The sequence below is a fragment of the Dendrobates tinctorius genome, unplaced genomic scaffold (genome assembly GCF_039654945.1).
Source record: "Dendrobates tinctorius isolate UK_male_01 unplaced genomic scaffold, ASM3965494v1 ptg000143l, whole genome shotgun sequence".
NCBI lineage: Eukaryota > Metazoa > Chordata > Amphibia > Anura > Dendrobatidae > Dendrobates > Dendrobates tinctorius.
In genome coordinates, this window is record NW_027361810.1 from 42,401,903 (window position 1) to 42,415,876 (window position 13,974).

The 13,974-nt window shown below is 44.7% G+C and overlaps 1 protein-coding gene and 1 long non-coding RNA gene across 3 annotated transcripts in view; one reads left to right on the plus strand and one right to left on the minus strand.

The window, feature by feature from the left end:
• Positions 1-13,974, plus strand: part of MYO3B (myosin IIIB) — a 266,306-nt gene that overhangs the window by 148,738 nt on the left and 103,594 nt on the right. The gene's annotated exons all lie outside the window — the stretch shown is intronic.
• LOC141049402 (uncharacterized) overlaps positions 1-13,974 on the minus strand; it is a 168,772-nt gene that overhangs the window by 36,224 nt on the left and 118,574 nt on the right. The gene's annotated exons all lie outside the window — the stretch shown is intronic.

Genomic DNA, 13,974 nt, shown 5'->3' on the forward strand with positions numbered 1-13,974 from the left:
TGGGTTTAGGTCAGGGCTCTGGCTGGGCCAGTCAAGAATGGTGGTCACAGAGTTGTTCTGAAGCCACTCCTTTGTTATTTTAGCTGTGTGCTTGGGGTCATTGTCTTGTTGAAAGGTGAAACTTCAGCAAAGTCTGAGGTCCAGAGCCCTCTGGAAGAGGTTTTCATCCAGGAAATCTCTGTACTTGGCCGCATTCATGTTTCCTTCAATGGTAACCAGTCGTCCTGTCCCTGCAGCTGAAAAACACCCCATAGCATGATGCGGCCACCACCATGTTTCATTGTTAGGATTGTATTGGGCAGGTGATGAGCAGTGCCTGGTTTTCTCCACACATACCGCTTAGAATTATCATCAAAAAAGTCTATCTTCATCCCATCAGACCAGAGAATCTTATTTCTCATAGTCTGGGAGTCCTTCATGTGTTTTTTAGCAAACTATGTGGGCTTTCATATGTCTGGCACTGAGAAGAGGCTTCCGTCGGGCCACTCTGCCATAAAGACCCGACTGGTGGAGGGCTGCAGTGATAGTTGACTTTGTGAAACTTTCTCCCATCTCCCTACTGCATCTGTGGAGCTCAGCCACAATGATCTTGGAGTTCTTCTTTACCTCTCTTACCAAGGCTCTTCTCCCACAATTGCTCAGTTTGGCTGGACGGCCAGGTCTAGGAAGACTTCTGGTGGTCCCAAACTTCTTCCATTTAAGGATTATGGAGACCACTGTGCTCTTAGGAACCTTGAGTACTGCAGAAGTTCTTTTGTAACCTTGGCCAGATCTGTGCCTTGCCACAATTCTGTCTCTGAGCTCCTTGGCCAGTTCCTTTGACCTCATGATTCTCATTTGGTCTGACACGCACTGTGAGCTGTGAGGTATTATATAGACAGGTGTGTGCCTTTACAAATCAAGTCCTATCAGTTTAATTAGACACAGCTGGACTCCAATGAAGGCGTAGAACCATCTCAAGGAGGATCACAAGGAAATGGACAGCATGTGACTTAAATATGAGTGTCTGAGCAAAAGATCTGAATACTTATGACCATGTGATATTTCAGTTTTTCTTTAATAAATTTGCAAAAATGTCTATATTTCTGAGAATTTTTTCAGTCAAGATGGGGTGCAGAGTGTACATTAATGATAAAAAAATGACTTTTTTTTAATTTACCAAATGGCTGGAATGAAAGAGTGAAAAATTTATAGGGGTCTGAATTCTTTATGTATGCACCGTATGTTATTTCATGGTTTTACAAAATTATTTACAGTATTTATTGTTTTGTGACTGAAGATTAGTAATTTGGATTCTCATTTGATGACTGGATAAAGGTGAATGTGATTTTTTTAAATAAATAAATATATATATCTATCTCCTGGCTGTCAACCATAAGCAGCAAGATCAAAAACAAAAAAATATATATTTTTCACGTGATTGGCCATTCATCATCATCAGAAATATATGGCACTCTCCAGGAGTCAGTATTAATGAAGTGAGAAATAAGATCTTGGATGGTCTTCTTTTCTAGGATTGGAATTATATCCAGAATGCATTATTTTACAAAGTGGAAAATTTGTAACACTATCACAGTAAATTTAGAAAGTCAAACTCCTTTCATAAAAATGGTTTGAATGAACAGATATGATTCATCATGTGCTCACTTCAGTGTATTTCGGTTGCATAGTTTCCTGTCGCAGGAAGAACCTTCCCAGGAATATTTTACCCTGTGGATGAGTTACTGAACAGAAGGCTTCATTTACATATTATCATTTATTGCCCCAGAACCAGAGTGTTCCTATGAGTTTTTCTTGTTAAGGAAATGGATTTATGTATATCGGAAACAGCACTCGAGTTTAGCCCACAGCAACGCTCTGTAAATGACAGTATCTTAAAAGCCAATGAAATGCTATTGTTAGGTGGCTGTGGAGGGACGCTCATGTAAAACATTGCATGATGCCCACAGCGGGGAGAGATGTATACCAACACTAGAGTCTAATAGGGATAAATAACCTCTAGTAAAGACAAAATTAAAGACTCAGACTGATACATGTCTGTCCTGTCCCATTGGCATACATCTCTATCCTGTCCTGTCGGCATACATGTTTGTCCTGTTCCATTGGCATACATCTCTATCCTGTCCCGTCGGCATACATCTCTATCCTGTCCTGTCGGCATACATGTCTGTCCTGTCCCATTGAAATACATCTCTATCCTGTCGGCATACATCTCTATCCTGTCCTGTCGGCATACATCTCTATCCTGTCCCGTCGGCATAAATGTCTGTCCTGTCCCATTGGCATACATCTCTATCCTGTCCTGTCGGCATACATCTCTATCCTGTCCCGTCGGCATAAATGTCTGTCCTGTCCCATTGGCATACATCTCTATCCTGTCTTGTCGGCATACATCCCTATCTTGTCCTGTCGGCGTACATCTCTATCCTGTCCTGTCGGCGTACATCTCTATCCTGTCCTGTCTGCGTACATCCCTATCCTGTCCTGTCTGCGTACATCCCTATCCTGTCCTGTCGGCGTACATCTCTATCCTGTCCTGTCTGCGTACATCCCTATCCTGTCCTGTCGGCGTACATCTCTATCCTGTCCTGTCTGCGTACATCCCTATCCTGTCCTGTCTGCGTACATCCCTATCCTGTCCTGTCGGCATACATCCCTATCCTGTCCTGTCGGCATACATCCCTATCCTGTCCTGTCGGCATACATCCCTATCCTGTCCTGTCGGCATACATCCCTATCCTGTCCTGTCGGCATACATCTCTATCCTGTCCTGTCGGCGTACATCTCTATCCTGTCCTGTCTGCGTACATCCCTATCCTGTCCTGTCTGCGTACATCCCTATCCTGTCCTGTCGGCATACATCCCTATCCTGTCCTGTCGGCATACATCTCTATCCTGTCCTGTCGGCGTACATCTCTATCCTGTCCTGTCGGCATACATCCCTATCCTGTCCTGTCTGCGTACATCCCTATCCTGTCCTGTCGGCATACATCCCTATCCTGTCCTGTCGGCATACATCTCTATCCTGTCCTGTCTGCGTACATCCCTATCCTGTCCTGTCGGCATACATCCCTATCCTGTCCTGTCGGCATACATCCCTATCCTGTCCTGTCGGCATACATCCCTATCCTGTCCTGTCGGCATACATCCCTATCCTGTCCTGTCGGCATACATCTCTATCCTGTTGGCATACATCTCTATCCTGTTGGCATACATCTCTTCCCTCTTACTCCTGCCTTTACTACTGTTCCTGAGGGTCCTTCAAACATATTTCTTGTATTCCAAGAAGGTTTTAGTGGGGACCTTCTATCTGGTCGATGGAAAGGATTTCGGTTCGGAGGAGAGATCTTGGGAGCCTGACGACAACACTATTCAAAAGCGGTTTCTCCGTTAGTCCGGCCTAAGGAAGAGGGAGCATAAAGTGTGGGGAGTACTGTAACAGCGGCGACTTGCATGATCAGTAAGCCCTACTCACTTCGTTCACCGCTCTGCTCCTCCCTGATTGGCGTCATCTCTCTGCGCTGTCTCTTGCAGCATTTCCAGCTCTGCTGCATCCTAATGCTGCTGGTGAGTCTGGCTATATGGAGGCATGGTCAGACTTTGCAGAATTTATCCACTTGTGTCCTGCAGAGTTTTGTTTCCCTAACCAATCATTAGGCACCAGGGGTTTTATTAAGCAGCTTCTCCCACCACTCCTTACCTGAAGAAAGGTTTCTAGTACCTTGTCTCTAGTTCCTATTTGTGCATGTTCGCTATCTCCCCTGTTATTGACCTGGCTCGTTTACAGTTTATCCTGATTTCTCCACTTCCGAACTATGCTACATATATTAAACCTATTTTGCCAGACCTGACCTAATATTGTGTGACCAAGTTTTTGCCTCCTTCCCCCTGTACCTCGCACCCGTGCCTCTGGTCATCTGCTGCAGACCCGGGGACTGCCCTAGCTTGGTGCCTGGTCACTATCTGTGACCATATGCAAAACACAAGCCGCGGAGACACCATCACATGTTTCTCAACGCAAGCAATGACTAGCCAGGTCTTTCCCCGGGAAGGAACAACCACGGGAAGGGCAGTCTCCAATGAAGGAAACTACCTATGCCAAAATATGGTATCCATCCACAGACAGCTGTTTCGGGGTATTGCCCCTCATCAGTGTGGAGTAGGAAACTGGCCAGTAGGAGCAATGCCTAGTAAAAGACTGTGAAAATGAGGATGAATGAACTCATTTCCCTTATGGGAAATATGTAAAAATATGGCTAGTCATTGCCTGCGTTGAGAAACATGTGATGGTGTCTCCGCGGCTTGTGTTTTGCATATTTTTACATATTTCCCATAAGGGATGGGGGCATTGCTCTAGAATCACTGCGTTGAGAAACATGTGATGTGTCTCCGCAGTGTTGGATGTTGATCTCCATGAGTTCATTCATCCTCATTTTTCACTATCTGTGACCAAGCCTATCCTCACCATCAGAGGCTCTAGTAAACACCAGGTAGTCACTTAGTTACAGCCCTCGAGGGTAAGCCTGGCCTGTGGCGCAGTGGGCCCACACACACCAGTGTTACATAAATAGAGGGGAGAAGTATTTGGAAGCACAGTGAGATTGGAAACAAACACTTTCAGATCATGCAGCAGCTTAACTGTTTAACCTCTTTCCAGTGATGGATACACAGCCACATCGCTCAGTGATCCTGTATACAGATAAAGAAGAGTATGAATCCATCTCTCTCTGTGCGCTATGCATAGGAGACATCATGGCAAATAGTCTCTGCTCATTAGCTCGGAGAAAGCTGAAAATTAGAGGAGAGTCTGCAGATGGGTGGTACTGATGAAAAATGCAGGATGCAATTCATATCATGTTTAGAAGTAGTGCTGTTCCTCATGGATTTTTCTGAAAAGTTACCTAAAACATCAGAAATGCTTTAAATCTAATTGAAGGGGTTAACTGGGACTTTGGTCATCAATATCTGATTGGTGGGGGTGAAATTCGGAGCTCAGGGCTGCGGAAAGGTACTTCAGCTCCAAAACTGAGCACAGCGGGACGCCAACGAGAAGAAAATGGCCCAGGACATTCGAGCGTGATCAGCCATATCCAGCGGGGGGGGCGTTCGGAGGCAAGTGTCCCATGTAGCGAGATCGCTAGCGATATCGCTATGTGTAAAAGGCCCTTAAAGCTAGGTGCAGACAACCATAGATTCTCTCATCCAAGAAGATCAAGCCAATTATGCAAATCACACTGTGGTCAAACTCCGATCAGAGTTTGATCACAATGTATTCCAACTCTCAGATGAGAAGATGGTAAAAAATGTCTCCACCTTTTTCATTCTGTCATTTCGTGGAAACTAGACAGCACTCAGATGTCGTCCGATGTTTTACACAGACTCATTGATTTGCATGGCCTATTGTGATCCGAATATCGGATCAAGCTCGGCATGCTGCGATTATTGTTCTTCAGACCGTAAAAAAAAAAGTTCACTTCCCATACAATAACATTGACCTGAGCGTGATCCAATGTTTTGTCGGATCACACTCAGACAGAAAATACGGTCATGAGCCGTAAGGATAGGTCATCAATGCAAACATCCTGGACAACCCCTATAATGAAAGTGAAATGAAATACATAACAGTTTCCCCTTTAAATGCATGACAACTTAAGTCATCTAAAAAAAAGAATCGTTTCATAAGTGCAAGATCTCTGCCAGGTCTTAAATGGACGTAAAATTAAAATTTTACATTACAATTCCAAAAGTATAAATTTTTGATCTCAGTGCAAATGACAATGAATGGGCTGACACCATGCACATCCAGGACCATTCATTTGGAGAATTCAGAAAACATTTGGCTTACATGTTTCTGCAGTCCCGCTCATATTGAAATTTGTTTCCCTTTCATCTCTTTCCCAGTAAAATCAGCAGTGGGGGCTTATCCTGTTAGCTTCCTTAGAACTTCCTTTTTAGAATTCCCAATCTATTGCTGCACATTCACATACCGGGAACAAGATGCCTTTTCATGCTGTCAACTTTTTTTTTTTTATTTCATCTGAAATGTAAATTAATTCTTGCTAGTACGCCTTGACAGAGATCAAAGTGGGGGTATTAACCTTATTGGGCCTGATCTCCACCGGAATATGCTGCTGAGGCGGGGAGGTTAGTATAGGGGGGTCAATCAATTGTTATCTGTGGCATTTCTCCAAGCAGTGGTCCAACGAGAAGTCAGCATTTCAAAGCTTTTTTTTAGTATTACTATTTTTATAGTGATTTTTATCATTATGGCAAACTGTGATGTAAAAAAAAAAATAAAAAGATTTTATTTCATTTAAAAGAGTCTAAGCCTGATTGTACAATATTCTGTAAGTGGTTTTGACAGCGATTGATCTTCGTCTAGTATAAAACAGGAAAGCAGCCCCCTGATGGAAATCTCTTAACTTAAGAGATTGTTCTTTTTTTTTTTTTTTTGGCGGAGTCTTTGGGGGTATGAAAATTTGCATTTTAAAAATAAACAGGCGCCTTTCAAATACATGAGCTGGTGGTCGAGGGATCTCAGTGGGCTTATGTACTGCACAACCCATTGATCAAGTGGAGGAGACAAGAAAGGCTTGAAAAAAAAAATAATCTAGTTGAAGTTACATTCCCTATGGGTATGGAAATATACATACAAATTGTGATATCTCATGTGTGGGGCTGTCAGATGGAATTTCACTAGACAGGAGTTGACAGTGGATGCTGCTCCGGAGCAATAGCATTTCCATAGAGAAAGCCCACCTACACACCTGTGAAGCATCACTTACAGACAGTAACACATTTCGTATAGGATTTTTTTCTTGGGGGGGATTAAAAGTTTGTTTTAGACTTTATATGCTTGCACCAAATACTTTAAGGCATTTGCACATTTTTTACGCTAGATTTTCAGTCCTCATCCAATGGTTGTTCGACAATGTGAGCAACGATTTAATTATCTAAATGCTTTCGGGCAATTAATCATTTGAAACTTTTCGAAATGTTTCAAAAGTTTTTGCGCCATTGTACTCCAGTATCCTCGTGAAGTCCAAAATCTGTCCAATTTATGTTTGGGCAGTGCAAGACTAACATGCAACATTTTAAGGCTTTTTGAAAGAGATGTGCGACATTTTAGTTAAAAAAGCCACAAATAAAACAGTACAGCAAAAAAAAAAAAAAAAAAGCATAATTGCATTTGCCAAATTTATCAAACATTGTTCACCATTTTGTATGCATCCATCAGTAGACAGACAAGAGACATACATGTATTTTTTTTGTTTACAATATTTATATTTTTTTTTTACTAATGCTTACAGTTAGGATAGGGTCACACCACCATTTACTCCACATCTGCATCCGAAAAAAAAAAGTCTGATTTTTCAGATCAGAGTTTGATCAGAGTTTCATAAGTCTCTCGGATGTTCTCCATTCCGTCAGTCCGTGAAAATCAGACTGCACTCAGATATCATCCAAGTGTTGTCAGATGATGTTCACACATCCATAGACTTGGATTGCTGATTTTGATCTGACACTTGGATCAAAATCAGACATGTCTCCGATTTTTTTTTTTTTATGTGGACCGCTAGGTCTGGGTAAAAAAAAAAAAAAAAATACCGGACATGTTCACAACCCCATAGAATATCATAGGTATGAGTGCTATCCGAGAAAACCATGGATAGCACTCATCCGAGAAAATCAGTTATATGAATGAGCCCTTATATGAACAACATGTACAAACCTGTAATTGTTACTTATCCATAAAATTTACATAGTTGTGAATATTATTTAGTAAATATGCTCAATAGTCAATTGGCCGTAGTAAGAATAAAGCAAGTTTCACACTGTCCATGTATACGGCATTTGCTCGGATCGGGAGGCCCACCCACCAGGTGTCTGGACCTGAGCAAGCTACTTCATATATGAGATAGTTAGCTCAGGTCATGAGACCTGGTGGTAGAGCTAGATCTTCCGATATCAGAACAGTCAGTGTTTCACAATGAGTGAAACGGGTCTCATGATGTTTCTATGGTGCAAAACTTTTTTTTTTGTACGAGGCAACTCTCTATGTCATGGTGTGACTGTGGGATAGCAGTTGTGCACCTATACTGACCCTCAGGCTAGGAGTCCCTGGCTATCCCTGTCCCAGGATTACCCCTCAAGGTGGAGATGACTGGGCCTCTTTCCTTCCTATGCTCTCTAGTACTAGTCTGTGTAGTGTATGGTGAAATACAAAACAAGACAGGGTGAAATGGAAGCAAAATCACACAGCAGTCTCTCAGAGAGAGGAATGTAAAGTGTACAGTCCAAGAGGCAACAAAGTAATATAAAGATACAGTTGTGGCCAAAAGTATTGACACCCCTGCAATTTTGTCAGATAATACTCAGTTTCTTCCTGAAAATGATTGCAAACACAAATTCTTTGGTATTATTATCTTCATTTAATTTGTCTTCAATGAAAAAAAACACAAAAAGAATTGTCCTAAAGCCAAATTGGATATAATTCCACACCAAACATAAAAAAGAGGGTGGACAAAAGTATTGGCACTGTTCGAAAAATCATGTGATGCTTCTCTAATTTGTGTAATTAACAGCACCTGTAACTTACCTGTGGCACCTAACAGGTGTTGGCAATAACTAAATCACACTTGCAGCCAGTTGACATGGATTAAAGTTGACTCAACTTCTGTCCTGTGTCCTTGTGTGTACCACATTGAGCATGGAGAAAAGAAAGAAGACCAAAGAACTGTCTGAGGACTTGAGAAACCAAATTGTGAGGAAGCATGAGCAATCTCAAGGCTACAAGTCCTTCTCCAAAGACCTGAATGTTCCTGTGTCTACCGTGCGCAGTGTCATCAAGAAGTTTAAAGCCCATGGCACTGTGGCTAACCTCCCTAGATGTGAACGGAAAAGAAAAATTGACAAGAGATTTCAACGCAAGATTGTGCGGATGTTGGATAAAGAACCTCGACTAACATCCAAACAAGTTCAAGCTGCCCTGCAGTCCGAGGGTACAACAGTGTCAACCCGTACTATCTGTCGGCGTCTGAATGAAAAGGGACTGTATGGTAGGAGACCCAGGAAGACCCCACTTCTTACCCCGAGACATAAAAAAGCCAGGCTGGAGTTTGCCAAAACTTACCTGAAAAAGCCTAAAACGTTTTGGAAGAATGTTCTCTGGTCAGATGAGACAAAAGTAGAGCTTTTTAGGCAAAGGCATCAACATAGAGTTTACAGGAGAAAAAAAAAAAAAGAGGCATTCAAAGAAAAGAACACTGTCCCTACAGTCAAACATGGCGGAGGTTCCCTGATGTTTTGGGGTTGCTTTGCTGCCTCTGGCACTGGACTGCTTGACCGTGTGCATGGCATTATGAAGTCTGAAGACTACCAACATATTTGTCTCCAAGGTTGTACGGATACTGATGTTCCTGCAGCAGAAACCGGAGGAATAGGAAGCTGTAAATGCTCTGTTCCCACATAAGAGGCACAACAGCAACGTGTGAGCCAGAAGAAGAAGGCTACAGCTGTCTGCCATACGAGGGAGTTCTAAAAGAGAACAAGCAAGTGGAACTTCAGTGTAACACAGTACTGCAAGTACCTCAGATAAGCGCTAGAAAGGAGACTACACAACCCATCTGCATAGAGAGATTTCTAAGTTGCTTCCAAGCTGGCCAGCCTCTGTTCCATCTGTAATCTGGACCCTGGACTGCACTTATAATGCACAGTAAAGGTAACGGAAACTTCACCATGTTGTGTCATTGCATTCTTCCTGCAAACCCTCAAGCACTGCTACATCTCTGTTCCAGACACTATACCCCCTTCCTCAACACCTAATACCACTGCCCTGGGACTACAGCTCTACCTGTGGGGAGCTATTACATCTTGCTGCCTTATACCATCTGTCCCAGAGGATCTGACTGCAGCGTCGACTTAACCCCTTCATTGCCGAGCACCACAGGTGGCGTCACGTATCATCCACTTATAAACTTTAACCAGCCACGCTCAAACCCCTTTTACCAGGGCGCCCAGGGCCACGGACCAGGTCACCGCTACTGTGACGCTTCCCTCTGAGATACCTGGCCGGTACCGAGTACCCCACTGCCCTGGCGGGCGACCCATTTTGGCGTCACGAACAGGATTTACGGAGCACAGACTCTGGATAATGATCCATCTACAGAACTGCGCCTTCAGGTCCAAGAGCTGGCCAAAAGTATGGCTGCACTTGCTAAAACTGTGCAGTCCATGCAGGTGTCCTCAAAGGAGAAGATCCAGCTGGCTTCCAGTCCAGAGGATGTCCTGTGGGTACAGAAGAAGAAGATCCCGCCACACCGAGGGAGAGACAACGATCGTTATGACCAGGACGGACGTCCCATCAGTCATCGCTGCTGCAAGGCAGGTCAGATCGCAAGATTCTGTTATTTAAACGAGCAACCCCTGGGGCAGAGGGCCAACCCCCAGGAGTAGGACCACAAGGCCCAAAGAACTGGAGAGCCAAGTATGTTGGAGGGTGACCGATCCTCCCAGTGGTGATTGACGGCATCCCCATGAATGCTTTGCTGGACACTGGCTCTCAGGTGACAACTATGCCATATATCCTTTACAAGCGGTATTGGGCTGACTCTGAACTTACCCGTGGCCCAAGTGATGAACTGACAGTAGTTGCCAGCAATGGTCAGTCTTTACCGCAAGTAGGATGTAAAGAGATTACCATTAAAGTGGGGAGAGTGGAGTTAAAATCTCAAGGTCTGATAGTTGTAGACATTGATCGACGAGAATGTAACCCAATGATGACCTTAGGTACTAATGTGATTGAAAATTGTCTTGCCGAGGTTATTGTTTTGTTGCAACAGGTGGCTGAGACTGCTGGTTCCAGTGAACAACGAGTCCTGCAGATGGAGATCAAGGCCCTGATGCAAAGACAGCAGGTAGAACTGTCTGGCGGAGAAATTGACAGCGTCAGAGTGAGTGATTCTTTCCCCATTGCGATACCCCCAGATGTGAAATGTTAATTTGGTGTCGGGCAGCCATAGGCCTCAGAGGAAAAGATTACCAAGCATTGGTAGAGCCAGTTTACTCTGATAGCCTGCCCACTGCCCTGCCTGCCAGAGGGGTAGTTGATGTCCGCAAAGGGAGAGTACGCCTCTTGAATTGTGGGGAAGAGGAGGCCACAATACCTCGGTATGCCACAGTTGCTAAGCTGCTTACAGTCAGTAACAACGCAATACGGGCAGCAGAGCCCTTGGTCTCATCCGACCAGGTGGAGGACAATGGCTCTGTAAAGCAGCTGGAGGAGTGGTGTCAGCAGCTGCAGGTGGGAACTGACTCCACCCCTTCATACCAAAAGAGTGGGGTTTACCGAGTGATTCAGGAGTATGAGCGGGTATTCAGTAAACACCCTCTAGACTTTGGGAAGGCAAAAGGGGTTCAACACCATATCCCCACTGGAGATCATCCACCCATCAAAGAAAGGTACCGGCCTATACCCCCAACACAATACCAATGTGCCAAAAGTATGTTGCGGGAAATGAAGGAGGCTGGGGTAATCAGAGACAGTTGTAGCCCCTGGGCAGCCCCAATAGTCTTTGTGAAAAAGAAAGATGGTACCATGAGAATGTGTGTTGATTACAGGTTGATTACAGAAAAATTAACATCATTACACATAAGGATGCCTACCCATTACCCAGAATTGAAAAGTCATTAGCTGCACTTAAAACTGCTAACTATTTTTCCACCTTAGATCTCACTAGTGGGTATTGGCAGGTTCCCGTGGCAGACAAGGAGAAAACAGCATTTACCACCCCAATGGGTCTCTGTGAGTCCAACTACATGCCATTCGGGCTCTGCACCGCCCCAGGGACATTTCAACAGCTAATGGAGTGCTTTCTTGGACACAAGAATTTCGAGACAGTTCTGTTATACCTTGATGATGTCATTGTTTTCTCCAAGACTTATGAAGACCATCTGAAGCACCTGGCTGAGGTGTTTGAAGCCTTGTCCAACTTTGGCCTGAAAGTGAAGCCATCCAAATGCCACCTCATGAAGCCCAAGGTACAGTACCTCAGTCATGTAGTGAGTGCAGAAGGTGTGGCACCAGATCCTGACAAAGTCACTGTCATCCGGGACTGGCAGAGGCCCAGCAACCTCCATGAAGTATGTCAATTCCTCGGGTTGGTAGGCTACTACCGAAGGTTCATCAAAGGCTTCACTGAGATAGACACGCCTATGCAAAATCTTCTGGTGGGACAGCCCAAGAAAGCCAGAAAGAAGAGTCCTACATTTGAATGGAATGAGGAACTGGAGAGGTCCTTCACTCGACTGAAGATGGCTCTCACAGGAGATGAAGTTCTGGCTTACCCAGATTATGACCAACCATTTGTTCTGTATACAGTACTGATGCCAGCAACGTGGGACTGGGAGCAGTACTGTCACAGGTACAGAATGGCAAAGAAAGAGTGATCTCCTACGCCAGCAGGAAGCTTCGTCCCACTGAAAGGGACCCTGACAACTACAGTTCCTTCAAATTGGAGTTCCTCGCCATAGTCTGGGCTGTGACTGAACGATTCAAGCATTACCTAGCTTCAGCCAAGTTTACCATCTTCACGGACAACAACCCATTGACTCACTTGGAAACTGCAAAACTAGGTGCACTGGAGCAGCGATGGATGGCCCGGCTGTCTAACTATGAATTTACCGAGCAGGGCACAAGAATGCCAATACTGATGCGCTGTCCAGAATGCCCAATCTGCCAGATGCAGGAGGTGACCCTGAGGCACTTGAAGAAACAGAGTTGCCTGCCTTCCACTGGCCAATTGCGGCCCAGCGTGCTCAAGGAGTCAGGAACAGACGGTCTATCGTGAAAGAGGCAACCCTAAATCCATTGCCTCATCATGACTGAGCAGAAACGCAGGATAACGACCCCGCAGTCCACCTGGTAAAGGAGCTACTGTCACAAGCTGACTCACGCCCAGATCCAGATGCTCCTGAAGAAACCCAGCAGTTGTGGAAGGAAAGAGGCAGGCTGTTCCTCTATGAGGGAAAGCTGTGTCGGAGGAGTATCAATGCCCGCACTCATGAGCTTGTCTGGCAGGTGGTTGTCCCAAAGAGGGAGGCATCAATGGTCTTGGAAGCATACCACAATGGAGCTGGACACTTCGGATGGAAGAAGTTGGAGGCCTTGCTCCAAGAGAGATTCTACTGGGCTGGTATGAGGAAGGCTATTGAAAATTGGTGACGGGAGTGTGGACAATGCAACCTGCGCAGAAAGGACCGTAACAGCCAGCGAGCTCCTTTGCAGCCAATAATAACCAAACAACCACTTGAGTTGGTCGCCCTGGACCATGTGAAGCTGGTCCCAAGCCGTTCAGGCTACGTTTATGCTCTTACCATCGTTGACCACTACTCGAGATTCCTGGTAGTCGTGCCTGTCAAGGATCAAACAGCCAGGACAGCAGCCAGAGCATTCCAACAGCACTTTTGTCGACCACACGGATACCATGAGCGAGTGCTTACAGATCAAGGTCCAGCCTTTGAGGCAGAAGTGTTCCAGGAATTCTGCAACTTGTACGATTGCAAGAAGATCAGGACAACACCGTACCATCCACATGGCATGTGTGAAAAGATGAATCAGGTGGTGATCGATCTACTGAAGACCTTGCCTTTGGAAGAGAGGAATCTGTGGCCAGAAAAGTTGCCAAATCTGGTCAACCTCTACAATCACATTCCTGTGAATTCCACCAACTGCACTCCAGCCTACCTAATGAGAGCGAGGCCTGGCAAGTTGCCTATTGATTTGGACATGGCAGTCCTGACACCTGAGGTGACATCACCAGATGCTATTTTAAATATAACGTGGCACTACTGAGTAGGTGCACAAAAAGAAGGTTCCCACACCAGAATAAGTAATTGAAAAAATTTTTGGCACTCAACTTTTGCGATATGTGAATGATTTTATTTGCAGTCACAAGTATTAGACGTTTTGGCTAT